The 27,399-nt window shown below is 43.3% G+C and overlaps 1 long non-coding RNA gene across 1 annotated transcript in view; it reads left to right on the top strand.

Annotated features, from left to right (window-relative positions):
- The first annotated feature begins 407 nt into the window (after window positions 1–407).
- Window positions 408–27,399, top strand: part of LOC115863263 (uncharacterized) — a 444,238-nt gene continuing 417,246 nt past the window's right edge. The window contains exons 1-2 of the long non-coding RNA XR_009559441.1: window positions 408–579; window positions 9,883–10,126. This is a non-coding gene — a long non-coding RNA (uncharacterized lncRNA). The remainder of the gene's footprint in view (window positions 580–9,882; window positions 10,127–27,399) is intronic.

Raw genomic sequence — 27,399 nt, forward strand, 5'->3', positions numbered from 1 at the left:
GCGGACGCGCGAGTGCCGGGGGAGGGGGCGCGGCGAGAGCAGCGGCTCGGCGGCGTCGGCGGAGAGAAAACAGCCTCGTTCGCGTCCGTCATGGCGCGCAGCGGCTGCGGCGGCTCCCTCCGGCTTCCCGGCTCCCTCGCCTTTAGTTTGACCTTTCCCTCCAGTGTGTCTCAGGGAGAGCGGCGATGCGCGCGCGTGTGCATGTCTCTGTGTGTGTGTGCGCGCGCGCGCGCGGGGAAGGGGCCGGGTTCGCTCCCCGACGCCTGACGTCACTGCTATGGCAACGGAAGCCCCGCCCCTTGCCGCCTGTTTCCTGCCCCGCCCTCTGTGCACGTTCCGGGGCCTCACGTGCTCACTCACACGCACGCACGCACGCACGCTCGGAGCGCGCGCGCCCAGAGCGTTGACGGGGGCGAGTTGGGAGGTCATCTGGGCCTCCTGGTAGCCTCCCTGAGTTCAACCAATCCAGTGAGGAGAAGCCGTGGGCGGGGCGGCCTCGACTGCCAGAGCGGCGTGAAAAATTTCCCAAGGCAGAGCGAAAACCTTTCCTGAGCGACTGAGCATGCCCGGTGGTGAAAGGTGAGAATTGCCTGAAAGTTTAGGTGGGTGGAGGGGGAGGAGGTCCGGTAGAAGGGGAAGGGAACTCCGGGGCCCAGTAGAGGGGTGTTTAACTGGTATCGAACTGGGACTGCGTGGTGTGAGAGTCAGGCAACCCCGGTTTGCAATCCGGCCCGGCCGCTGTTGCTGTGTGACCTTGGACGTGTTACTTAACCACTCTGAACTGAATGTCTTGAGTAAAATAGGGTTACTAAAATCTACCATTGTGGTTGTGAGAAGTAAAAGCGTGGAAAACGCCTCACCCGGCAAATTGTAGAGCCCAAACACTTATTAATTAGTGTGGAGTCCACAGCCTCCTTATTTTACGAATGGGGACACAGGACTCAGGGAGATTAAGTGACCTGTTCAATGTCAGGTAGTGGCAGAGACCCAGGCTTCAAGTTCAGTACTCTTTCCTACATGGCCTTCCCTCAGGGAGAGGGGAGAAAAAACACACTACAGAAAAACATGTAAAGATCCTTTGCTCTCTGTGGATCGCTTTTTAATCCACAGCAATTCTCTTCCCATGCCCCCGAAAGTTTTGAGCTCTGGACGTAAGGGCTGGACAGCCTTGGTGCAATTTTTGGAGGGCAGCTATTTGGCTCTCGATTTGTCCCTGAACAAGCAACAGAATGGTGCTTTCCTCAGTTCCCTTGGGGAGCCTAAATTTCTTCTAAAGTTTTGGTTAAAGTGTAAACACAGTAGCAAGGAGCTCCAGTTCCTCCACAATTTCTAGCTACCTGAGGAAAGATTAACTCAGTTAACCAATGTTTACCCAGCATCCACTGAGTAAGTAAGAATGCTTCTCCAGCCCACAAAAGGCCTGTGACCTCAGGTCTGTGCAGGTACCTTATGATTCAGACGCACTGGTGACCTCATCGTTCCTTGTGCTTCTAGTCCTTTCTCTGACTTAGCTCTTAATCACTTACTGTCTCATGGTATTTCTTGAATGATATAGAACTATTTAACTCTAGATGTGCTGTTAACTTTTTAAAAGTATTTGTCTCCTTTCCTGTCTTATACACCCCCCCTCCCCAAAATACCTAAATCTGGTCTTGGTAAAGGACATCACCAGCTCCTCAAACATGCCCTTATATTCCCCACTTTCTCTCCAGAAATTAATTCACTTGAGCCTTTCAAATTCCACCTAGAACGTACTTGCTTCCAAAAGGTCTTGCTGGATCTATTCAGAATGAATTAGTCCCTTTTCCTGAGCACTTGGTACATTCCTTGCTTCGGACATTGTTTCTAGTAGACTTTGTTTCTGTGATTTGTGCACAGGTCACCTAGAGAAAACTTCTCTGAACATCCGTGTATGGGTTGGCTGTTCCTGTTCCTTGCTCTCATAGCATCTTATGGTCTAACATATTGCTTCTTACCCGTTCCTTTACAGTTTGATTTATTTACCTTCTCCATCAGATGTAAAACCCTCTAATGGCAGGAAACATGTTTAGGTCCACTTTGCATTTCCAGCATTAACCTCAGTACCACAGCTAGAGAACGACTAGGTATTGAATGGCTGAATGGGCTCCTTGCCTACTGCATAAAGTTCTTAGGGGCAGACTTTACTTTGTATTTATATCTCAGAACCAAAGATTTTCTGGGAAGTTATAAATCTTGGACTACTCTAAAAGGCACTAGAAATTACATGGTCACACTCATGCAATGAAGGAAGGCTTTGGCAGTAGCATAAAATACTGAGCAGAGCAAGAAGTAGGAAATCCAGGGAAAAAGAGGTGATTTCTTAACTGCTGCTGTGGACCTAGAATGAGAGATTTTCAAATGATGTTAAGGATATCAAGCAGGTTCCTCCAAGGTGTGTCAGTGATGTTCCTCCCAGAAAAGGGGAACAGTTATGCCAAGAGGAGTCTTGGAAAAGAGATCAAGCAGTGTTTGCTTACTCTGAACTGGTAGCATTTGTTCCTTTGCCTAACTGGGCACAAGAATCTAAAGCCTGGTGCTATCCCTGTGCGTAATATTGTTCTCCCTCTGCTACGCTATTTAACTACCTATGTGTGTTTGTGTGAGTGTGTGTGTGTTTGTGTAGATGTGTGTAAATCCTTACCAAATCTAGTCCTCTTATTCCTCATCATGTGAATGGCACTGCCAAACACCCAATAGCAGGAGTCATTCTCAGTTTATCCCCATCTCCGTCTGTCAGTCTCTGAGTCCCATAACGTCTTCCTCTTAAATGGCGGTGGTAGCCATGAACTGCCCTCAGGCTTCATGTGAGCCCTCATATCTCTCATCTGGACAAAACCCTCCTACTTGGTCATTTCACTCCATCTTGGCAGGTCCAGCCCAACTTTCACCACATCCCAGACTCCAGAGGGACGTTTCTGAAAGCCAGAGAATTGACCATGTCCTCAAACAGCTTAAAAATCTTCCATGGCCCCTCCATGCCTCCTCAGGAAAAAAGATCACACTTCAGTGGGTTTTTTATGCTTCATCCTCAACCAATTTCTTCAGCCACGTCTCCCACTACTTTTGCAAGAACGCTTCTGCTCCGTGGGTGTTGAAAACTTGCAGCTTCTCATACATACCATGTTCTCTGTGCACAGGTTCACCTACCTGCGATTCTCTGCCCAGAACCTCTCTACCAGGTTAATTGCATCTGTGCTTTCTAGGTCTATGAGGACAGTCATGCTTCATCCCTCTGGCATAGCTCTTCTTATTCTGTGTTGTGAATATACTCTACGTGCTCACATGTCTTATCTTCCCTAGAATGTGAGCTACTGGAGGGCAGGGGTCTTGGCATGTTTTATACCTCTATGGAACTCTAACACCTACCAGCGTGCCTGGCACAGGATAGATACTCAATAATTGTTTATTGAATAAATGAATGGATTATGAGCTCCACGAAGGAAAAAAAAGTATTACATTTCTTTGATTCTTCACAAAGCCAGGCCCAGTATCACGGAAGTAATAAGTAGGTACTTAAAGTAACAACGAATGAATGAAAGGGTAGTAATGAGATATTAAAAACCTACCATGCACCCCTCACCTTCCGAGATGGCCCACACTCTGTCTGTGGAGTGTGTATCTCCCCGAATAAAACTTCTTTCAACAAACAAAACAACCTACCATGTATCAGGGACTAAACTTAATACTTTCCATTCATTGGCTCAGTTAATCCCCCAGCAACCCTATACAGGAGACATTGGTATCTACATTCTGCAGATAAGGAAATCAAAGCTTAAGGAGGGGACACGACTGGGCCAAGGTCACACTGTTAGTTGTTGGCCAAGCCAGGATTTGATTTCAAGTTCACCTAACTTGGAAATGGACTATTACGGAAGGTATTCTGCTGCTGCTGCCGTTGTGATGGTGGTAGTACTGCTGGTGAGGATGACTTGGACATCTATTTTGTCATGACTGATAAGAAGCTCCTGCTTCTTATCAGAGAGATCAGTGCTCCCTGTGCTCCAACGGGAAGAAATGTGATGCCTTACCTGCAGTCAGTATGTACAAGTCAAGCTAAATGGAGGGGTCATAGTTTTTCTTTTTCTTTGTTTTTTCCAGAATTATTTTTCTGTAACTGAAATAAAGATTACTTAGTTTGAGGATACAGATGTTGCACATGTAAGGATAAAATGTGTAAAATTGGTCTTTGGGATAGGAAGGACCCAGCTGAGGCCGTTTTGGAGGCTAGAAAATGAAAACTTTTTTGGGTTAGTAACATGGTCAGTTCATGAAGAGCTAAGGTGAATCTTAGTATTTAAAAGGCAATCCTTAAAAAGTTGGGTTAGGAAAAAAGACACTGGGTAAGTACCTCATTAGGAAGAGGCGGAGAACATTTGGTTCCTGTCTGGAGAGAGTCTCTTGCTCCAGGCTTACAGTACCAAGAGGCCCCTGGAGTTGGAGTGGGGCTCCCACAGAGTTACAAGCACACCCTTGACTGAAGGGCACGCTCCCCTCTCTGGGAAGGTCAACATCTTTGACCAGAACATAGACTTGTAGGGGGAGGTGGTGAATGAGGAAGAAGCGGGGAAGGGAGAACCCACATCTACCCGGTTAGCCGACCAGCTCAATCAGTCCTGGTGATGAGCTAGGGAAACCAGCTGTTCTACCCTCATAGCCTGTTCAGACTGATACATTGAAATTAGCGGCTATGTGGATGCTGTACACTGCACAACCCTAGGGGGAGCTATTTACATGGGTGTCTATATGAATGACATCCTCTGTACAGTACTCAACGTGTAGCCGTCCTGACTGTAATATATTCAAGGCACATCTGTGTCTACTTTGGCAATTTAAATGATCCTGATTAAACCTTTGATAATACAAATAAATAAATATTTATTGACTGCCTACCAGTTATCATCTCAGAAATTTAAATGACATTTATTGTACAAAGTTATTTCTAACGATTTGTGCATATTTCAAAGTGCTTATTAGACTAATAGCATTACCATTCATTTATTAATTCTAATAAACAACAATTGAGCAGCTAAGTTCCAGGCATGATTCAAAAGGCTGGATTCAACAAATGTGTTGAACACTAACTACAAATCTTACAAAAACTATTAACTGATTCCTTCAAAAATAAAAGCTTATGCATTTTTGCAATTTGTTTATGCCATTTTACATATGAAGGTAGTCTCCAAAGCCTCTTTGTTTCATAGACCCTCATCTACTAAAACCTGGTTCTTGCATTTCCAACAATCCAATACGCTAGGATGCCCCAGTGAATATAAAGCTTTTACATACTTTTTTTTTTCCCCCTCCTAGCTCTATCAAGCGAAGGGCCAGAAAGTTAAGTTGGCTGCTTTAAAGGTTTCCTGGAAGCACTAGGGAAACCATTTTTCATAGAGTAAGTGTGTGGCTGCCTTGTCCAGGAAAGAGAGTGTAATCAGTCTTGGATCCCTGGATCACTCTGTGGAAGAATGCTAATCTCCACCTAGAAACATTTCATTTGGATTGTTAGACGAGCAAGAAATAAATGAAAATTGGGGGGTTTGTTTGTTTTAGCAGCAAGCTCTACTCAACACCTTCACTGGAAAAGGAGACAATATGGCCATGTTTGTACCCCAAATTTGCTGAGCTGCTCATACAAGTAACATTACATTCTTAACTTTGGAACCCAATTAAGGATGGCTCTGCCTCCAGTCTTTATTAAATTGCTTCCAAGTGTTTGGATGGTCTAACTATGTGTGACTATCACTACTGGAAAATTGTTATGCGCAGTTCCAAAAGCTGATAATTAGCTTAAAAAAGCCACTCAGGAGGAACAAACACACACATACATACCTAGAGTCACACACACGCACGAACACAGTAGCATGCAGACTTTCAGGTAACTTTTACCATTTTGACTATTGTCATTATCAGCATCAGCATCTTCCTCATCATTATTTTTTAAGTCAAGAGGCTTAAAGAATCTGAAATAATAATCTAGAATATTCACAACAACTCAGGAAGAAGGAATGAGGTGACCCCAGGAAGGGAGTGGGCTGTCCTTTTAATGAATCATCATCACAGTCTCTCTGTGCTGTTTGTCCTATGACCTCAGGTAGCATGCAGCATCATGCCAGGCATGTGTTTGAGTGGCCCTCCAGCTCCTCCAGAATTACTGTAACGTTGGAGGTAGGATTTGCTCCTGGTATTTTATGTGAGTTTCGGTATTAAAGTCTGCAGCATGGGTGAGTGAGCAGTTTATTCTCCCTGAAGAAGGGGCTCAGGATCCACCCCCTGCAGGCCACAATTTTGCCACGGGGCAGACCGTTCAGGCTTTCTGTTGGACTGGCAATTTGAGCCAAGCTAGGGGCCAAAAGCCATAATGGGCTAAACACTAGGGAGGTGAGTTCTGTTAAATTCCAATAACATCCACACTTCCAGGGAAGCTGCAAAAGTCATTCCTGTCAGATGTCCTCAAAATCAACAGCCAAATTACTCCTGCTAAATGCTCTGAGCTACCGAGTAAAGCCCTGTACTGTTTTAAATAGTAACTCAAACCCTCTAGTCCCATGCCTCAGTAATAATTATGAAAATTCTCATCAGTATCCTCCTTAATGCATGGTAATGACTATTTAATTGATTGACTACCACGTGCAAGGTACTCTTTCAGGTGCTTTATGTGTGCCGGATGCTTAAGTCTCATGACAGCCTTGCAAGGTTATAAGGAATAGCAAGAAATAAGAGTTGTTATCCCATCTTATAGATGGGGCAAGAGAAATTCAGGGCACGTAAGCAACTTGCTCAATGTCACCCCAGTGGTGATATCAATGTAGTTGAAGTATATTCTTCGAAAAAAAAAAAAAAGACTTCTGTATGTAAGAGCTGATTCCAAGCTCAGGGACATTTTAAACAAATGTTTACTAGAAAAAAGTTACTATGGTAAACATTAAGAATAGAGAGGTGTCCTCGTCAAGCAACTCCTATCATGAATAATTTAGAATTAAGGGGTTTTGAATGATCTCTATCTTATTTTCCTTGGAGCAGAGCCAAGTTCTTAATAAGAGTTTCTGCAAAAGAGGAACCTGGGGCTGAATCTTATTTATAGAGGCAAAAGACTTTTTAAATTTCAGTCTCACATTCTTACTCTCCACTTGAATTTGCCAATTAACACAGGAATAGCAAATGATGTGAAGACTAAGTGTTAGTTGTCTGGGTCCTAGTCCTCCTTACTGCAAATCCTTAGTGTAGGTTTAAGGCAGGGTTATGCTGAGTCATATAATTGCTCTAGTCCACAGCAAGATTTCATAGTCATACTGTGGAACAAGTATAGCTAACTTACGTTTAGTATGGTAATCTCTCAGGATCCCAGGGGATTGGTCCAGGCCTTCCACAGACACCAAAATCCATGAATACTCCAGTCCCTTATATAAAATGGCATATCATTTGCATTTGACCTACACACATTCTCCCACATACTTTAAATCATCTCTAGATTACTTATAATATCTAATACAATGTAAATGCTATGTAAATAGTTGCAAATACAATGTAAACACTATGTAAATAGTGTCCTGCATGGCAGATTCAACTTTAGCCTTTTGGAACTTTCTGGATTTTTTTTTTTTTCAAAATATTTTCAGCCTGTGGTTGGTTTAATTCACGGATTCGGAACCTGTGGATACGGAGGTCTGGAGGCCCAACTGTAACTGATTTAATTAAAGTGGGGGTAGATTCATTGCTGTGCTATAGCCTGCTCATACTTGTTGACAAAGCTGACTGCATACAATGCTTCCTCATTCTGCATTTAGTGAGGTCTCATTGGTATTTTGAAATCAGCCTTTGTGGGAGTATTTACCCCATGTAAATTGGCAAATGCTACAAATCAGGACTTTTATTCCCCAAGAGGCAGTTAAACGTTTACCAGCACGCTACTGACTAGACTGTATTATTTGCTCAAAAGTATCTGTTGTCTTCCCTGTGGGTCTGTATACTGCCTTTCCCTGTGAGAGGACAATATTTTTCACCTACTGCAGTCAGGCTTGACTACATGACTTGCTTTGGTCAATGGAATGTGACCGGAAGTACGTGTGCCATGTCTAAGCAGAGGAGAGTGTGCCCATTTTTTTTTTTCCTCTGACACAAGCTGGCACGTCCCACATAGTGTCTGTGCCTACAGTCTGAGTCCTAGAATAAAGAGGATGTGGAGCAAAATCACAGCCAACCTGTAGAGGACATAGACGTAAGCAAGGGATACAGCTTTCCCGTTATAAAGATCTGGGTCTTGTTGTTACTCTGGCATTACTGAGGCTGAGCTGATTGATACAGCAATTGGGACTTATAATTGAGGCTGCCAGAGTGGAAAACCTAAGTCGTGGGGCATTAACTCTGGGGCTTGGGAGTGGGAAGCAAAAAAAAAGTATGCATTGAAGGATGGAAAAACAGCAACTCATGTTATCTAGTGGCAATACATTTGGTAAAACTCTCACCTGTGCTCACTGGGAGGACAGATATGTACTGAATGACCTTGTGGCTTTAGACAAAGAGGTTATGAAACGGAATGTTACTGGCATGCCTGGGATGCTACGGTCTGCATGGGATGAAATATTATACGAAAAAGTTGAGTTTAGGAAAAAATTGTACATTGTGGAGAGATTGAAGGGAGTAGAAATTGTCCAGAAATTTGAGGGCTCAGAGGAGAACGTAATTGATTCTGATTTCCATACAAAAGATAACACTGAGGACTTTAAGTGACAAAGGCTGATTAAAATTCAGCCTTGTACCAAGGATCAACAGAAGGTGTGGTCCCTCTATGAAAACCTCTGAACTGATGAAGGTGGCACCAATTATGGTTCTCCCACTGAAGAAAAATAAACTCAAAATACCTGCAATTAAGGCTAGAGAGAACCATAACTAGAAAAGAATTGGGGATGTGGCCATAGGCACATGACGTTTGATTTTGGAGTCTACTACTTGCAGCTAAGAGCATTCTCCATAATAAACTGCATTACAGGGTTGTTGGCAGCATAAACTGAGATTGTATACATAAAACATTTAGCAAGGTAGACTAGTTCTTTCGACTAACACGGGCCAGAGAGCAGGTAAGAAGTAGCCAAGAAATCTCAGTTAAAAGATTCAATGCTAATAATTTCAGCAAATGAAAATGATCCTGTATTGGGTCTGTGTGGTGGAATGGAAAGAACTTGGGTTATAGAATCATATAGAGTTGAGTTTGAAATCTACCTCTGCCACTTGACAAGCTGAATGGCACTGAGCAAATTGCACACAAAAAAATTCTGGGCCGTGGTTCTCTCATCTATAAAATGGGGATAATATCGTCTCCTTGTAATGATTAACATAACTAAATAATAAAGCATGAGACATCATTCTTGGTGTCTAGACATTCAGTATATACTGGACAGGTCTCCTCTAAAAGTACCTGCTGCCACCACTACCTCATGCTGGCCCCTCCTGACAGAATATGATTTTACCTGTCAAAGGAAAGCAGGAGGGTTATTGCCCCAAAGCACCTTCTCCTATGATGCCTCTGACGAACAGGAAGGCTGTTGAAGGGCTGGAAAGAGGGGTGTATTGTTTTATACCCAAGGTGCTTTCTAATGAATATTTTATGATTTTCTCAGTATTTATTATTTTGCCAGAATTCAAACAAACAAACTTGATTTGCTTTAGAAAAGAAAAGAGAGAATCACAAAAACTAAGAGCGGAGCTCCTGGGTAATGCAGAGCGCTGATTTGGTGAGCCCATCTCTGACTGCAGGGAGTTATCTATCCCAGTCAGTGTGTAGCATTCCCACTGATGACCTCTGTTGTCTAAGGACGGTCATTTGCCTTCATTGGTACAATAAACTGAATTAAAGTGTATATATTCCAGTATATTCCATGCTTGGGGTGAAGACGTCTCTCTCTTGCTGGCCATGAAAAAGAAAACACAAAGCTTCAGGACTGTTGGCTGCCATCTTGGAGCTATGAGGCGAACCAGCCTTAGAATGAACCCAGATGCTGAGGACAGTAGCACAGAGGAATGGAAACAGCTTGCATCTATGATGCCATCTTTGAGCTGATAACCATACTGCATCTGGATCCTCATTCAATCTCTGGGTTTACAGTTACAGGAGGTAATGGATTTCCTTATTTTTATGCCAGGTTATCAATGGATAGAAACTGATCAGTAATGAGAGTGGGGCAGCACCAAAGGGTAGAGTACACCGGGGAGGCTGAGGGTCACAGTCCCAAAATCTAGTCACCTGCGTTCCTATCCTGCTTCTGCATTGTGCTAGCTGTGTGGCCATTGGAAAATCACTCAGCCTCTCTGTGCTTCAGTTCCTGCATCAGAGAAACAATGATAATAATAGATCTTATCTCATAGAGTTCCTGAGAGGATACATTTGCACAATTCACACAATACAGTGCCTGGCGCATAGTAAGTTTTAATATAATCTGATGCATTATCATGATTACCTCCAGCTGCGAAGATCATCTGAGCATCTAAAAGTGATGCTGAACTTGGGCCCCAATTCTCTTCCTGTCTGTCCTTGACTGTATCTCCTCATTATGTCGGATTTTGTTCTCATTCCCTCTCTGGATGGTCTTTCCTTCCCTTGTTCCTTTCACTAGCCATAATTGGCATTGATTTATAGCATTATTTGCTGTATTTTTAAAAATTAATTAATTATTTACTTTTGGCTGTGTTGGGTCTTCGTTTCTGTGCGAGGGCTTTCTCCAGTTGCGGCGAGCTGGGGCCACTCTTCATCGCGGTGCGCGGGCCTGTCACTGTTGTGGCCTCTCCCGTTGCAGAGCACAGGCTCCAGATGCGCAGGCTCAGTAGTTGTGGCTCACGGGCTTAGTTGCTCCGCGGCATGTGGGATCTTCCCAGACCAGGGCTCGAACCCGTGTCCCCTGCATCGGCAGGCAGATTCTTAACCACTGCCCCACCAGGGAAGCCCCTGCTCTATTTTAAAATATGTAATTTTACGTTTCTTCTTTTTAATTTACGAAGTCAAAGATAGAACATTTTCTATTTCCTTCAATAAAAAAAGAATGTTTAGATTTGCTTTTTTTATATCCCTATTACATTCATCTTCTTGGCTTTGGTCCAGCGTTCCACTCCGTCAAAATCATTTTAAAGCTTGACATTGCCCGTTATTGCCTTCACCATCTCTCCTGGCTTTATGTCATCTGCCTTTTAAGCTTTCACCAAGTCCTCGACAGAACCTGCAATTTAGGACTACTCTATCAGTTATCAGGTTAGGCATATGTGGTGGAAAACTCTAAATCAGTGCCTCTCAAGCTTACTGAGTATGTGAATCACCTGGAGAGCTTGTTGAAACACAGATTCCTGGGCCTCAGAGCAGCTCTGTAGTGGGGACTGAGGATTTGCAGAGAGAGAGTGCTGAATAGGGCTGCCCTAAATAGTGGCTTAATCAAGTTAGTGGTTTATATTCTCTTATGTTAAAGAAATTCATAGGCACGTGGTCCAGGGCTGGTACTATGGTGTCAGAACCTAGGCTTCTTCTGTCTCCTTTCTGCTGTACAGGCACGCGGTTTCCTATTCCAAAATGGTTGCTTGAGCTCCAGCCATTGTGTCCACATTCAAGTCAGTAAAAATGAGGATGTCCCCTCTTTTTAAGGACATGTTCCAGAAGTTGTCCATGGCACTTCCACTTATATCTTCTTGAGAAGCACTTAGTCATATAGTTAAATCACACTAGTGAAATCAGTGGGAGGGTGGGTAACTTTGGGCTCCTGGGCACGGAAGCTTTGTTTTTGGCCCGCGTATCTTGTAGGCCAGACTCCTGCCTCCATGACCTTCCTTGAGTTCCAAAGGACTATTCAAACAGTTGGTAATCAAGGGAGGAGCAGCCAAGAGACCACCTGAGGCGAGATTAAAGGGACCAGAGAAGCTCATCAAGATTAGGAGACCAACAACCTGAGACCCTGCATACACCCTCATCTTCTCAGCAACTCCACCCTTGAAGTATTCTTATAAAACTCATCAAATCCTCCTGGGTTGGGACACATAGTTTTTTGAGACAGGAACCTGCTGTGTCCCCCTTTGGCTGGCAAAGCAATAAAGCTATCCTTTTCTACTTCACCCCAAACTCTTCTTTCTGAGATTTGATCCGGCACCCATGCATAGAGGCTGAGCTTTCAGCATCACTAGTTGCAAAAAAATCTAGGAAATACAGCTTTTATGTTGGGTGCCATGTACCCAGATAAAAATCAGGGTTTTATGACAACATTAGAGGAGAATGCATTTCTGACATTACTGATTTTTCAATGTAGTCACATTCAATCTCTTCCCCCAACTCTCCAGCTGGAGGTTTGTGATCTGAATCCGACTATGTGCTAGGCAGTTAACTTTAAATTCTGAATTTCTAGATCTGATCATCCTCTTGTTTATCTGTTCAGGCTACTGTAACAAAACACTATGGACTGGGTGGCTTAAACAACAACATTTGGTTGCAGGTGAGAATCTCATCCTGGCTTGCAGACTGTGAGAGAAAGGGAAAGAGGAGATAGATTGTGCTTTGGTATTTGGTATCTCTTCTTATAAGGACACTAATCCTATCACATCAGGGCCCTACCCTTATGACCTCATTTAATCTTGATTACCTCCTTGTAGGCCCGATCTCCATATATAGGCACTGTGTTGGTGAGCAGTGGTTTAGGGCTTCAGTATATGAATTTTGAGGGTAAAAATTCAGTCCATAGCATCTCCTTATAGGTAAGTATTATTACTTTAATTTTAGAGTTCAGGAAATCGAGTCTCAGAGAGTTTTTTTTTTTTTTTTTTTTTTTTAATGTACACAAAACTCCTTAGACCAAAAAGCCTGGTGGCTCTAGCTTGCCTTGAGGAAAGCTGTATTGTCCAAAGGGTACATGGGCCAGTTTCTTTCTTTTTTTTTTAACATCTTTATTGGGGTATAATTGCTTTAAAATGGTGTGTTAGTTTCTGCTTTATAACAAAGTGAATCAGTTATACATATACATATGTTCCCATATCTCTTCCCTCTTGCTTCTCCCTCCCTCCCACCCTCCCTATCCCACCCCTCCAGGTGGTCACAAAGCACTGAGCTGATCTCCTTGTGCTATGCGGCTGCTTCCCACTAGCTATCTGCCTTACGTTTTGTAGTGTATATATGTCCATGCCTCTCTCTAGCTTTGTCACAGCTCACCCTTACCCCGCCCCATATCCTCAAGTCCATTCTCTAGTAGGTCTGTGTCTTTATTCCTGTCTTACCCCTAGGTTCTTCATGACATTTTTTTATTTATTTTATTTATTTATTTATTTATTTACTTTTGGCTGTGTTGGGTCTTCGTTTCTGTGCGAGGGCTTTCTCTAGTTGTGGCAAGCGGGGGCCACTCTTCATCGCGGTGCGCGGGCCTCTCACTATCGTGGCCTCTCTTGTTGCAGAGCACAGGCTCCAGATGCGCAGGCTCAGTAGTTGTGGCTCACGGGCCTAGTTGCTCCACGGCATGTGGGATCCTCCCAGACCAGGGCTTGAACCCGTGTCCCCTGCATTAGCAGGCAGATTCTCAACCACTGCGCCACCAGGGAAGCCCTTCATGACATTTTTTTTTCTTAAATTTCATATATATGTGTTAGCATACGGTATTTGTCTTTCTCTTTCTGACTTACTTCACTCTGTATGACAGACTCTAGGTCTATCCACCTCATTACAAATAGCTCAATTTCATTTCTTTTTATGGCTGAGTAATATTCCATTGTATATATGTGCCACATCTTCTTTATCCATTCATCCGATGATGGGCACTTAGGTTGTTTCCATCTCCGGGTTATGGTAAATAGAGCTGCAGTGAACATTTTGGTACATGACTCTTTTTGAATTATGGTTTTCTCAGGGTATATGCCCAGTAGTGGGATTGCTGGGTCATATGGTAGTTCTATTTGTAGTTTTTTAAGGAACCTCCATACTGTTCTCCATAGTGGCTGTATCAATTTACATTCCCACCAACAGTGCAAGAGGGTTCCCTTTTCTTCACACCCTCTCCAGCATTTATTGTTTCTAGATTTTTTGATGATGGCCATTCTGACTGGTATGAGATGATATCTCATTGTAGTTTTGATTTGCATTTCTCTAATGATTAATGATGTTGAGCATTCTTTCATGTGTTTGTTGTCAGTCTGTATATCTTCTTTGGAGAAATGTCTATTTATGTCTTCTGCCCATTTTTGGATTGGGTTGTTTGTTTTTTTGTTATTGAGCTGTATGAGCTGCTTGTAAATTTTGGAAATTAATCCTTTGTCAGTTGCTTCATTTGCAAATATTTTCTCCCATTCTGAGGGTTGTCTTTTGGTCTTGTTTATGGTTTCCTTTGCTGTGCAAAAGCTTTGAAGTTTCATTAGGTCCCATTTGTTTATTTTTGTTTTTATTTCCATTTCTCTAGGAGGTGGGTCAAAAAGGATCTTGCTGTGATTTATGTCATAGAGTGTTCTGCCTATGTTTTCCTCTAAGAGTTTGATAGCTTCTGGCCTTACATTTAGGTCTTTAATCCATTTTGAGCTTATTTTTGTGTATGTTGTTAGGGAGTAATCTAATCTCATACTTTTACATGTACCTGTCCAGTTTTCCCAGCACCACTTATTGAAGAGGCTGTCCTTTCTCCACTGTACATCCCTGCCTCCTTTATCAAAGATAAGGTGACCATATGTGCGTGGGTTTATCTCTGGGCTTTCTATCCTGTTCCATTGATCTATCTTTCTGTTTTTGTGCCAGTACCATACTGTCTTGATTACTGTAGCTTTGTAGTATAGTCTGAAGTCAGGGAGCCTGATTCCTCCAGCTCTGTTTGTCGTTCTCAAGATTGCTTTGGCTATTCGGGGTCTTTTGTGTTTCCATACAAATTGTGAAATTTTTTGTTCTAGTTCTGTGAAAAATGCCAGTGGTAGTTTGATAGGGATTGCATTGAATCTGTAGATTGCTTTGGGTTCAGAGAGTTTTTGTGGGTTTTTTTTAAAGACTTTTTTTTTTGATGTGGACCATTTTTAAATTCTTTATTGAATTTGTTACAATGTTGCTTTTTTTTTTTTTGCGGTACGCGGGTCTCTCACTGTTGTGGCCTCTCCCATTGCAGAGCACAGGCTCCGGACGTGCAGGCTCAGCGGCCATGGCTCACAGGCCCAGCCACTCTGCGTCATGTGGGATCCTCCCAGACAGGGGCATGAACCCACATCCCCTGCATCGGCAGGCGGACTCTCAACCACTTCACCACCAGGGAAGCCCGCTTCTGTTTTTTATGTTTTGGTTTTTTGACCACGAGGCACGTGGGGTCGTAGCTCCCCGAGCAGACCAGGGATCAAACCCACACCCCCTGCATTGGAAGGTGAAGTCTTAACCACTGGACTGCCGGGGAAGTCCCTCCTTTGAATCTTGGTTTGTGCATTTAGTTACTTTGGGACCTCAGGAAAATCATTAAAAATCTCTGAGGGTCTTCCCTGGTGGTCCAGTGGTTAAAATTTCACCTTCCAATGCAAAGGGTGTGGGTTCGAGCCCTGGTTGGGGAACTAAGATCCTATATGCCTCCTGGCCAAAAAACCAAAGCACAAAAAGCAGAAGCAACATTGTAACAAATTCAATAAAGACTTTAAAAATGGTCCACATCAAAAAAGTCTTAAAAAAGAAAAGATTCAAATGAATTCTGTCAAAGTTCAGGATCCTTCTAATGCATCATTCTGCATCACAGGAATAATGCATTTGTTTGCAGGATGAGCCTTGAATCAGCCATATTGCATAATATGCAACCACAAAAGAATCTCAGGGATAGGCATCCATTTCCCTCCTGTGTCTGTGCATCATCTGGGGACTGGCTGATCTAGGCTGGGAACGACTGGGTGCCTCTAAGCTGGGGCAAGGTCTGCCCCCACAAGTCTCTCATCTTCCTTGGACCCATGAGCTTGTGAGGGTCTCATGACCCACCCCTCAAGCACATTCCCACCCCTGCTTGCAGTAGGTCTGCTTCTATTCGAAGGCCAAAGAAAGTCATGTGCGGAAGACCAAGGTATGCAGTACGCTTGTCCCAGGAAGGAGTAAATATTTTGGAATGTATTCTAATCTCCCCCAAGCCTGTAGGCATATGCATTGAAGTGGAAAGAGAGCCAGACTGAGAATCAGGAGTCCTGAGCTCTGGGTCCAGATCTGCCGTTAATGGCTTGTGTGACCTTGGACACATTACTAATCCTTTCCGGATCTGGAAGGCCTATTCAGACTTTGGCCTTATGAAGCTATGGCTTGAAAAAACAAATCACTGCCTCTCAAGCTCCTAATCTCCTCTCAATGTAGTTTAGTCTCTTATTCTGAGCTAAAATACACACAGCTCTAGAGCCCCTTCTCAACTGCTGGGCGAATGGTCATGACTCTGTTAATGATCAAACTGGAGCACCATGCAGCAGTCCTGCTGGTCACATGAAAGCTCAGGAAGAAATGAAGCCACTGGGAAAAGCCACTGATGCCATGACCTTCTGCTCCCAGGGCCCGAGTGCAGGCCAAGCCTCTGCTCAGACAGGTGAGCTTTAAGTCTGGTGATTTATGATAACGCCTCTGAGCGCGTGGGTAAACATGCCATGGTTTATTTTGCGGAATTAATGAAGTCTGATTAATCTTTCAGTCCCCAGCAGATTCTGTTCTGAGAAATGAAGCGAGACTGTCAGGCTTTTGTGTGAATTACGGAGGGAAGATTCATGACACGGGAATCATCTGGTGTCCTCACAACGTGATCTTTTTTGTGTGTGTGTGGTACGCGGGCCTCTCACTGTTGCGGCCTCTCCCGTTGCGGAGCACAGGCTCCGGACGCGCAGGCTCAGCGGCCATGGCTCACGGGCCCAGCCGCTCCGCGGCATGTGGGATCTTCCCGGACCGGGGCACGAGCCCACGTCCCCTGCATCGGCAGGCGGACTCTCAACCACTGCGCCCCCAGGGAAGCCCCCACAACGTGATGTTTTAAATCCCGAGCATCTCTGGGTGCAGGCTTTGCCATCGTTAGACGGGATGACTGCTGACTAGGAGAGCGCCTTCTAAGAACACATGTGATACAGTAATAGCTGCTACAGTTAATTGAGCTATTACCACATGTCAGGCCCCTGCTTGATCCTTCGCACACATGGTCCCAATTATTGGAAAGAGCACCCACTTTTTTTTTTTTTTTTTTGTGAATGCACCACACATGTGAGATCTTAGTTCCCTGACCAGGGATCGAACCCGTGCCCCCTGCACTGGAAGCTCAGAGTCTTAACTACTGGACCACCAGGGAAGTCCCAAGAGCACCCACTTTGACTTGGATACATATTAGCTCAAATCCTGGTCTCATAATTTACAAGCTGGGTGACCTTCAATGTGTAACATGGGCACGGTTTTTGCCCCTCACCCTATCTTTCATCCACAACTTCTCTGCCTACCGACGTTCTATAGCATGGATCATTCCAGCATGTTGACATCTCACACTTTGGTAGGAGAGATAAATATGTAAACAGCAAACTATATTGAAAATAAAACTCATGAACCCTCGGGTGGCTCCATGCTGCAGCTGGAAAACTCAATTTATCTACAACACTGGGGCTAAATCTCTCTTAAAAGGAATTGGAGGGGGCTTCCCTGGTGGCACAGTGGTTGAGAGTCTGCCTGCCGATGCAGGGGACACGGGTTCGTGCCCCGGTCCGGGAGGATCCCACATGCCGCGGAGCGGCTGGGCCCGTGAGCCATGGCCGCTGAGCCTGCGCATCCGGAGCCTGTGCTCCGCAACGGGAGAGGCCACAACAGTGAGAGGCCCGTGTACCGCAAAAAAAAAAAAAAAAAAAAGAATTGGAGGTTATAAAGACTTGTCTCAAAATTTGTGGTTGCTATTACTGGAATACACAAATGAGGTGAAGGAGGTTATAATGTAATGGAAAGGGCACTGGGATAACAATCAGGAGAGGTGAATTTGAGTCCTGATTCTGTTGATCAAAATGTGTGATTTGGGGCAAGGTCATTTTTTGAGTCTTGGTTTCCTCACCTGTAAAGTGGGGAATGTTAACGCCTATCCTGTGTTCTGCACAGACTTCTTGCAGAGACCCTAGCAGATAAAAGCTGTCAATGAGGATTTCCCTGGTGGCACAGTGGTTAAGAATCCTCCTGCCAATGTAGGCAGGGGACACGGGTTTGAGCCCTGGTCTGGGAAGATCCCACATGCCGTGGAGCAAGTAAGCTCGTGCGCCACAGCTACTGAGCCTGCACTCTAGAGCCCGCGAGCCACAACTGCTGAGGCTGCGTGTCACAACTACTGAATCCCGAGCACCTAGAGCCCGTGCTCTGCAACAAGAGAAGCCACCACAGTGAGAAGCCCGCACATTGTGACGAAGAGTAGCCACAGCTCATCATAACTAGAGAAAGCCCTCATGCAGCAATGAAGACCCAATGCAGCCAAAAAAAAAAAAAAAAAAAAAAAAGCTGTCACTGATTAGCAACTCCATTTTACAATTTTATAGATGGAGAAACTGGGGACAAAAATATAATGTGTGGGACAGAAGAAAGACAGGTCTCCTAGTATTTCTCCAACCTCATCTTGTACCACTGTTCTCCCCACTTACTCTGTTCTAATGATGTTGGCATTTGGTCCTTTCCTGGAATAAACCAAGCTCATTCCCACCTCACGGCCTTTGCCCTTGCTGTTTCCTCTCCCTAGAGTGTTCATCTCCTAGATCTTCATGTTCTTCAAGAAAGGTTTGGCCCCCTGTCCTTCAGGTCTCAGCTCAGACATCACTTGCTCAGAGAGGCATTCCACAGACACCCCTCAAAGGTGTTCTCTCTCCCAGGCTCCCTTTAGCACATCATCCTGCTGTATTTTCACATAGCATTTATCACTTCCTGAGATTATCTTATTTACTTGTTGGCTTATTAATTGTCTCCCACCACTCTTTCTGCTTGAGAAGAGAGACCCTGCTCATTTTCTGCTGTGTCTCCGGTGCCAAGAACAGGATTTGGCATGTAGTGGACACACAATCTTTTTTTTTTAATGAATGAATTAGCATGTATAGATTTAGCTTATTCTTTTTAACGGCTTTATTACATTCCGTATGGATGTACCATAACTTACTTAACCAGGCCTTTAGAGATGGATACTCCATTTGTTTTCACTCTTTCTTTTCCACTCTTGTTGATTTTTATTAATTTTTTTTTTTTGCTATAAAAAACAAATGAGTATAATCTGTGCGTACCTTGTAGGGTTAGCTTTAGGTTTAGGAATGCAAAGGGTGTGTGCATTCACTAACTGTGAGATATACTGACAAATTTCCCTATATAATGTTTCCATCAGCTCATGTCCCCATCAACTGTGTATGATGACACCAGAGCGGAGTTCCCTCCAAGTCCCTGCCAATAACACATTCTTTATTTATTTTTGGCTGCACTCCATGGCTTGTGGGATCTTAGTTCCCCAACCAAAGATTGAACCTGGGCCATGGCAGTGAAAGCACTGAGTCCTAACCACTGGACCACCAGGGAATTCCACAATAACACATTCTCACTGAGAAGATGTTATTGCCTCCCCCATGCCCTCCGAAGTGCTCCGTCTTCTTTACTCGTTACCTGAGGAGAGGCTCTGTGCACTGCAGCTCTCCTCTGTTTCTGTGTCATCTAAATGCTCTAGGCATGTTTTCTACCTCTTCATTTGCATTCTACAGGCTGCTATGGCAAAAGGGACATTTTAAATGCATTAGTGTCTGTAGAGATTATTTATTGTGCAGCAATACTCACTCCCTTCCCTCTACCCCCACGAGAGGAAAGTGCTGTCTCTACTCCCTGACTTTGACCTTGCCACGTGATTAGCTTTGGCAAATAGGATGTTAACAGATGTGTTGTGAACAGAAGCTTGAACTATGCTTAGGTGGTTGGGCTTACTAGTGCTCCTGCCTTTTACCATGAGAATAACGTGCCTTAGGAAGTGCCTACATGAAGGAGGATGAAGAACACGGGGAGCACACCTGGACTCAACTTGCACTTGGGGCTAAACCTGAAGAAGCTCTGCCTAGATCAACAGAACTCCAAATGCCTGTAGATGTGTAAGCATACTGTCATATGGTGCAGAGATTTTTGTTCATATTTGTTACACAGCAAACACGGACTGGTACAAAGCTCAGGTTGAACACGGAGCTCCCAATTTGCAGCACCTTGGCACTTCCTATGTCAAATATTAAACGTCTCCTAGGACAGTGGTAGCAGAGGAATATTTAAACTACTCATATTCACTTTGTATGGGTTTCATTGGTCCTTGAAGAAAACAAAGGGCTAAGAGAGTCCTAGGTGAGGTGAGAAAGCAATACCACTGCTGGAACAGTATGAGCAAAGTTGTAGAGGAAGGAATGTGAAAGATCTGCTCTAGGACTAGTGAGCAGCCTAGATTTTAGATTGCTTGTTGAAGAGTGTTGGGAGAAGGCAGTACTCAGAGTATTTGGATTAGAAACTAAGAAACTGAGGAAGTTAGAATTAGCTTTTACTCTTTAGCTACTGGCTTGAGCAGAGAAATGCAAGCTACAGAGCACCCTGGATGCTAATTGTACATCAATTATAGACAGTAAGTCACTGACATTCAGAGGTCAGCTATATAATGCAGATGGGTAAGGGCCTAAGAATAGATGCCTGTGCCAAGTAGAAAAGGCTGGCAGGCAACTTCATTTATAATTTCATTGTTTCCATTTAGAATATCATTATTAATTAAGCTGTGTCTAACATACTGCCAGCCCACGTTTTTGCTCCTAAAATACGGTGTGAATGTGGGTTTGCGTTTACAGAAAACAGACATCAATTTTCATACTCAGAAGTCCTCTTGAACGTGGCCTCATACTTATCTGATTTTTAGTAGGGTACAATTTAAAACAATTATTCTGTGAGTAGTTTTTGGTATTTAATCAAGTCAGTTATGCTAACATTCGCTCACTAATTTAAATATTTAGCATCATGAGAAGTCCTATAGAAGGGTGTTTGAATTCCACATCCATCACTTACTGGTTGTGTGATGTTGAGCAGGTTACTTGATGAGACTCAGTTCTTTTCAACTAAAAAACAGGGTGAATAAAATCCATCACATAGTGTTACTGTAATTCTTAAATGAGTTAATACATATAGAGCACATAGCACTGTCCCTGGTCCAAGACAGGGCTCAATAAATTCCATCATTCAGTTAAATATTTATTGAGAAGAAGAGGCAACTGTGAGGCAGGTGCTGTGCTGGGCATAGCAGAGGAAACGGGCTCCTTACCCTCGAAAATCTCAAGACCAGGAAGAAGCAAGTCAGGATTGGCTAAACGAAGTGAGAAGTGAAATGAGGGCTATGTCCTCAGTGCGGTGGACCCCTGCCTTTCTGTCTGCGTGTCTCAGTAGCAGTCATGCTCCAATCACAAAGCCACCTCTTTGGCTGCCGTGTTCTTACAAACTCTGCTAGAGTGACTGATCCAAGGGGGGGCACCTGACCCTAACTGGGTCCATCAGTCCTTCTCTGGGATTCCATACTTATTCTGGATGGCAGGTGGACTTACTCCAGGCTGTAGACCACATTTTTTTAAATTTGATTTTTTTTTGGTTGATAGGAGCCTCCATACCCATCTTGAAAGCAGAGAGGACCCTTTCCCTTGCTGTCTCATCTGTGTTTCTCCTTGAGGGGGTGATGTGAGTTTGTTGGTCAGAGTCTGAAACACGGATTAGGCTGGGCCCATCGCTGCGGGGTTCACGGTGTGTTGAAGGTGATAGACTGGTTTTCACGTCTCTCTTTCTGACTTCCTTTTTTCCCCCAGGGGCTGGTTAGATAAACTGAGCCCTGCCTAAGGACATTCTTCTGTCTCTTGTCCTCTTGTTTCCTCCATGGTCAACATTGTGTAGTGGACCTTTCTGCAGTGATAGGCATGTTGTACATCCACACTGTCCAATGTGGCAGCCATTTGTGCCTGGCTATTTTTTGTTTATTTATTTAATGTTATTTTATTTTTGGCTGCGTTGGGTCTTCATTGCTGCACGCAGGCTTTCTGTAATTGCGGTGAACGGGGGCTATTCTTTGTTACGGTGCATGGGGCTTCTCATCGCAGTGGCTTCTCTCCTCGTGGAGCATGGGCTCTAGGCGGGCGGGCTTCAGTAGCTGTGGCTCGCGGGCTCTAGAGCGCAGGCTCAGTAGTTGTGGTGCACGGGCTTAGTTGTTCCACGGCATGTGGGATCTTCCCGGACCAGGGCTCGAACCCGTGTCCCCTGCATTGGCAGGCGGATTCTTAACCACTGCCCCACCAGGGAAGTCCCTGTTGAGCACTTGAAATGTGGCTAGTGTGACTGAAGAGTTGAATTTTTATCTAATTTTAATTAATTTAATTTTAAATATAAATATCCCCATGTAGCTAATAGCTACTGTATCAGACAACACAGCTGCACCAAATAGAAAAGACTGACGAGCAGCTTCATTCATAAACTTTATTACTTCCATTTAGAAAACCAGTATTAATTACGCCACGTTGAACATAGTGCCTGTCCCACGTTTTTGCTCCGTAGATGTGGAAGAGACAGTGGGAGAAGTCAAAATTTGGATGTGGATTTTTGGGGAGGAAGAGGCTACACTTAGTCTGTGGTCTAACATGTTTTTGTTTTAATTCCTCTTTAACAGGGAATGCTGAGTTCAGGTGCTGGGTGCTGGCCCAGCTAATAACAGAAAGGTATTTTATTTCCTTTGTGGCCACTCTTTCTTGTAGATCTATTGGGACTTCTACAGTGGGGAGGGGTGATTGGCAGGGCAGGATTCAGACATTCAGGAGCCCCAGAAATACTACATTTGTAACTCCATTCCAATTCCCAGCACATATTATAGGTTAGGTGGTGTCACTTCATCTCACGTGCGGCTTTATTAAATGCAACGGGAGGAAGCATGTGCAACGGAAGTGCTGGCCCAGCTTGGGTTGCACAATGTCTACATTTGGGTTGAGCGGGTGGGGCGTCTTTTATCCTTGTCTGTGGTGCATCTCCAGGTAAGGGGACTCTAAAGTGTCCAATGGTGAGCCTCTGGAAAAGGTTGCAAGTGTGAGGTGTCAGTACTATCAGCGACACCCGCCTCCCAATTTCTACAACCCTTGTCTGAATTTTGTCCACCTGGGCCAATTTTGAAATAAAACACTTTCTCTGGATTCTATGTCTTATGCTTTCCCTAGTACTATGTTCTATGGTATCAATTCTTTTTTAAAATATTAATTTTAATTTTTGGCTGCATTGGGTCTTCATTTCTGCATGCAGGCGTTCTCTAGTTGAGGCGAGCAGGGGCTACTCTTCGTTGTGGTGCGGGGGCCTCTCATTGCGCTGGCTTCTCTTGTTGCAGAGCATGGGCTCTAGGCACATGGGCTTCAGTAGTTGCAGCACGAGGGCTCAGTAGTTGTGGCTCACGGACTCTAGAGAACAAGCTCAGTAGCTGTGGCGCACAGGCTTAGTTGCTCCGCGGCATGTGGGATCTTCCCGGACCAGGGCTCGAACCCATGTCCCCTGCATCAGCAGGCAGATTCTTAACCACTGTGCCACCAGGGAAGTCCCTCAATTCTTTTATTTAAAGCGGTTAACACTTTCTAAAATTGCCATTTGACTTCCCCCTCTAGGCTTGACCTCCTTAAGAGCAGGAATCTTGTTTCTCGATTTCCCCCCTTTTATTGCTAGTGGGTAGAAATGTGGCTCCAGGAATGAACCTGGCTTTCCTGGTTCCTGACACTTTCCTTACTCCAGCCACGGATACTACATGTTTGGAGCTAACAGAACTCAGGGCCAATCCTGGCTCTGCCTCTAACTAGCTGAGGGTTGGCCAATGACTAGACTTGTCCAAATCTGTTTCCTTACCTGTGGAATGCAGGTCATCAACAGCTGCTGTGAGGACTGAATGCCATTAGGCATGTACAATGTTCAGCATGGTACCTGGAATGTGGTAGACACTTAATAAGTGGGGATATAACTATAATTATAGTATTTATCACAGTTTGCTTTCATTAGAAATAAATGTGTATTTATTGATCCCTCCTCATTTGACCATTACCACCTTGAGGGCAGTAACTGTGCTTTTTCCTTTTTCTTTTTTAAATTGAGGTATAGTTGATATATTATACTAGTTTCATGTGTACAATATAGTGATTCAAAATTTTTATAGGTTATATTCCATTTAAAGTTAGCATAAAATATTGGCTATATTCCCTGTGCTGTATGATGTATCCTTGTATCTTATTTATTTTATACATAGTAGTTTGTGTCTCTTAATCCCCAACCCCTATCTTGCCCCTCCTCCCTTCCCTGTCTCCACTGGTAGCCATTAATTTGTTCATTATATCTGTGAGTCTGTTTCTTTTTTTTTTTTTTTGAATTTTTGAATTTTATTTTATTTATTTTTTTATACAGCAGGTTCTTATTAGTTATCCATTTTATACATATTAGTGTATATATGTCAATCCCAATCTCCCAATTCATCACACCACCACCCTCCATGTTTCTGTTTTGTTATAGTCACTAGTTTGTTTTATGTTTTAGATTCCACATATGAATGATAACCTACAGTGTTTGTCTTTCTCAGTCTGACTTATCTCGCTTAGCCTAATACCCCCAAGGTCCCTTCATATTGTTGCAAATGGAAAAATTTCATTTATTTTTATGGTTGAATAATATTCATATATGTATATCACATATTCTTTATCCATTCATTTGTTGACAGACACCTAGGTTGTTTCCATATTTTAGGTATTGTAACATTGTTGCTATAAACATGGGGTGCATGTACCCTTTTGAATTAGTGTTTTCATTTTCTTCTGATGTATACCTAGGAGTGGAATTGCTAGATGATATGGTAGTTCTATTTTTGTTTCTTTGAGGAAGCTGCACACTGTTTTCCATAGTGGCTGAACCAATTTACATTCTCACCAACAATGCACTAGGGTTCCCTTTTCTCCACATCCTCACCAACACTTGTTATTTGTGGTCCTTTTGATCATGGTCATTCTGGCAAGTGTGAGGTGATATCTCATTGTGGTTTTGGTTTGCACTTCCCTGATGATTAGTAATGTTGAGAATCTTTTCATGTGCCTGTTGGCCATCTGCATGAATTCTTTGGGAAAATGTCTATTCAGGTCTTCTGTCCATTTTTCGATTGTGTTTTTTTCTTTTTGATATTGTTTTTCATCCTTTCCAGCCTTAGACACTCACATAGAGCTTGGGTCATGGAGCTTGTTATGCACTGAATGTTTGTGTCCCCTCTCAAATTCATATGCTGAAGCCCTAACACCCAGGTTGGCTGTATTTGAACACGGGGACTTTAAGGAAGTAATAAAGATTAAATGAGGTCATAAGGGTGGGCCCCTGACCTGATAGGATGAGTGTCCTTCTAAGAAAAGTCACCAGGACACTCTTTCCCACCTGCATCCCCCCTCCATCTCCTCTCTCCCTTGTTCCCCGCCCCACCTCACACCATGTGAGAACACTGCAGGAAGGTGATTCTCTGAAAGCCAGGAAGATGGCTCTCACCAGGAACTTGGACTTCCAATCCCCAGAACTGCAAGAAAAGGGATGGCTGTTGTCTATACCACTCAGTCTATGGTACTCTATTATGGAAGATTTAGCTGACTAAGAGAGAGCTGATTAGTACATGCTTATTGAGTTAAAGTCCCTATAATGGGAGAAGAATGGAGTGGAGGTAGGGTGGGACAATTCCCAGAGGGTGATGTAAAATTAAATCTAGTGAAAGTCAGTAGGTGTCTTTAGATAAAGCACAAGGGATAAACTTACTTGTATATCACATTCTTTAAAGAGAATTTTAAAATTCTTAACATTTTTTCAGCTTTATTGAAATATAATTGACATATAACATTGTGTAATTTGATGTGCTGATTTGACACCCTTATGTGTTGCAAAATGATTATTCCCCTTAGTGTCAGCTGACACCACCATCACAGCACATAATTACCATTTCTTTTTTGTGATGAGAACGTTTAAGAATCTATTCTCTGAGCAACTTTCAAGTATATAATACAGTATTATTAACTATAATCACCATGCTGTACATTAGTTCCCCAGAACTTATTCATCTGATAACTAGAAGTTTGTACCCCTTTGACCAACATTCCCCACCCCAGTGCTTGGTAACCACCACTCTAGTTTCTGTTTCTATGAGTATGGCTTTTATAGAATCCAAATAAAAGTGATATCATACAGTTTTTGTCTTTCTCTGCCTGACTTAGCATAACGCCCTCTAGTTTCGCCTGTGTTGTCGCAAATGGTAGGACTTCCTCCTTTCTTGAGGCTGAATAATATTCCATTTATCTATACCTATAGCTATATATCTATATCTGTATTTCCAGTCATTCATTCATATCTGTGAGGGATTGGTTCCAGGAGCCCCCACGTATGCCAAATCTGAGGATGCTCATGTCCCGTAGCCCGCCCTCTGTATCCATGGTTCTGCATCCACAGGTTCAATCAACCATGGATCGTGTAGTGCTGTACCTATTTATTGAACAAAAATCTGCGTATAAGTGGATTTGCATAGTTCAAACCCATGTTATTCAAAGGTCAACTGTATGTGTGTTTGTGTGTGTGTGTAAAACTGTATAAATAGTAGGTATAAATATATATAATATGTATAACTATATATAATAAATATATAATTATAACTATATATATGTGTGTTACATATCTCACATCTTCTTGATCCGTTCATCCACCAGTGGATGCTTAAGTTGTCTCCATATCTTGGCTATTGTGAATAATGCTACAATGAACGTAGGGATGTGGATATCTCTTCAAGGACCTGTTTTCACTTCTTGTGGATATGCATCCAGAAGTGGGCTTGCTGGATCATATGGTAGTTCTATTTTTAGTTTTTGAGGAACCTCCATACTGTTTTCCATAGTGGCTATACCAGTTTACATTCCCATTAACAGTGAACAAGTGTTCCTTTTTCTCCCTACCCTCACCAACATTTATCTTTTTTCTTTTTGATAATAGCCATTCTAACAGGTGTGAGGTGATATCTCATTGTGGTTTTGATTTGCATTTCCATGATGATTCGTGACATGAGCACCTTTTCATGTACTTGTTGGACATTTTATGTCTTCTTTGGAAAAATGTCTGCTCAGTTCCTCTGCCCATTTCTTAACCGTATTTTTTTGTTTACTATTGAGTTGTATGAGCTCTTTATATGCTTTGGATATTAACTGCTTAGGAGATATAAGGTTTGCAAATATTTGCTCCCATTCTGTAGGTTATCTTTTCATTTTGTTGATTGTTTTTTTTTAATTATTATTTTTTATTTATTTATGTTTGGCTGCATTGGGTCTTTGTTGCTGCACGCGGGCTTTCTCTAGTTGTGGTGAGCGGGGGCTACTCTTCGTTGTGGTGCACAGGCTTCT

Source organism: Globicephala melas, chromosome 17, assembly GCF_963455315.2.
Source record: "Globicephala melas chromosome 17, mGloMel1.2, whole genome shotgun sequence".
NCBI lineage: Eukaryota > Metazoa > Chordata > Mammalia > Artiodactyla > Delphinidae > Globicephala > Globicephala melas.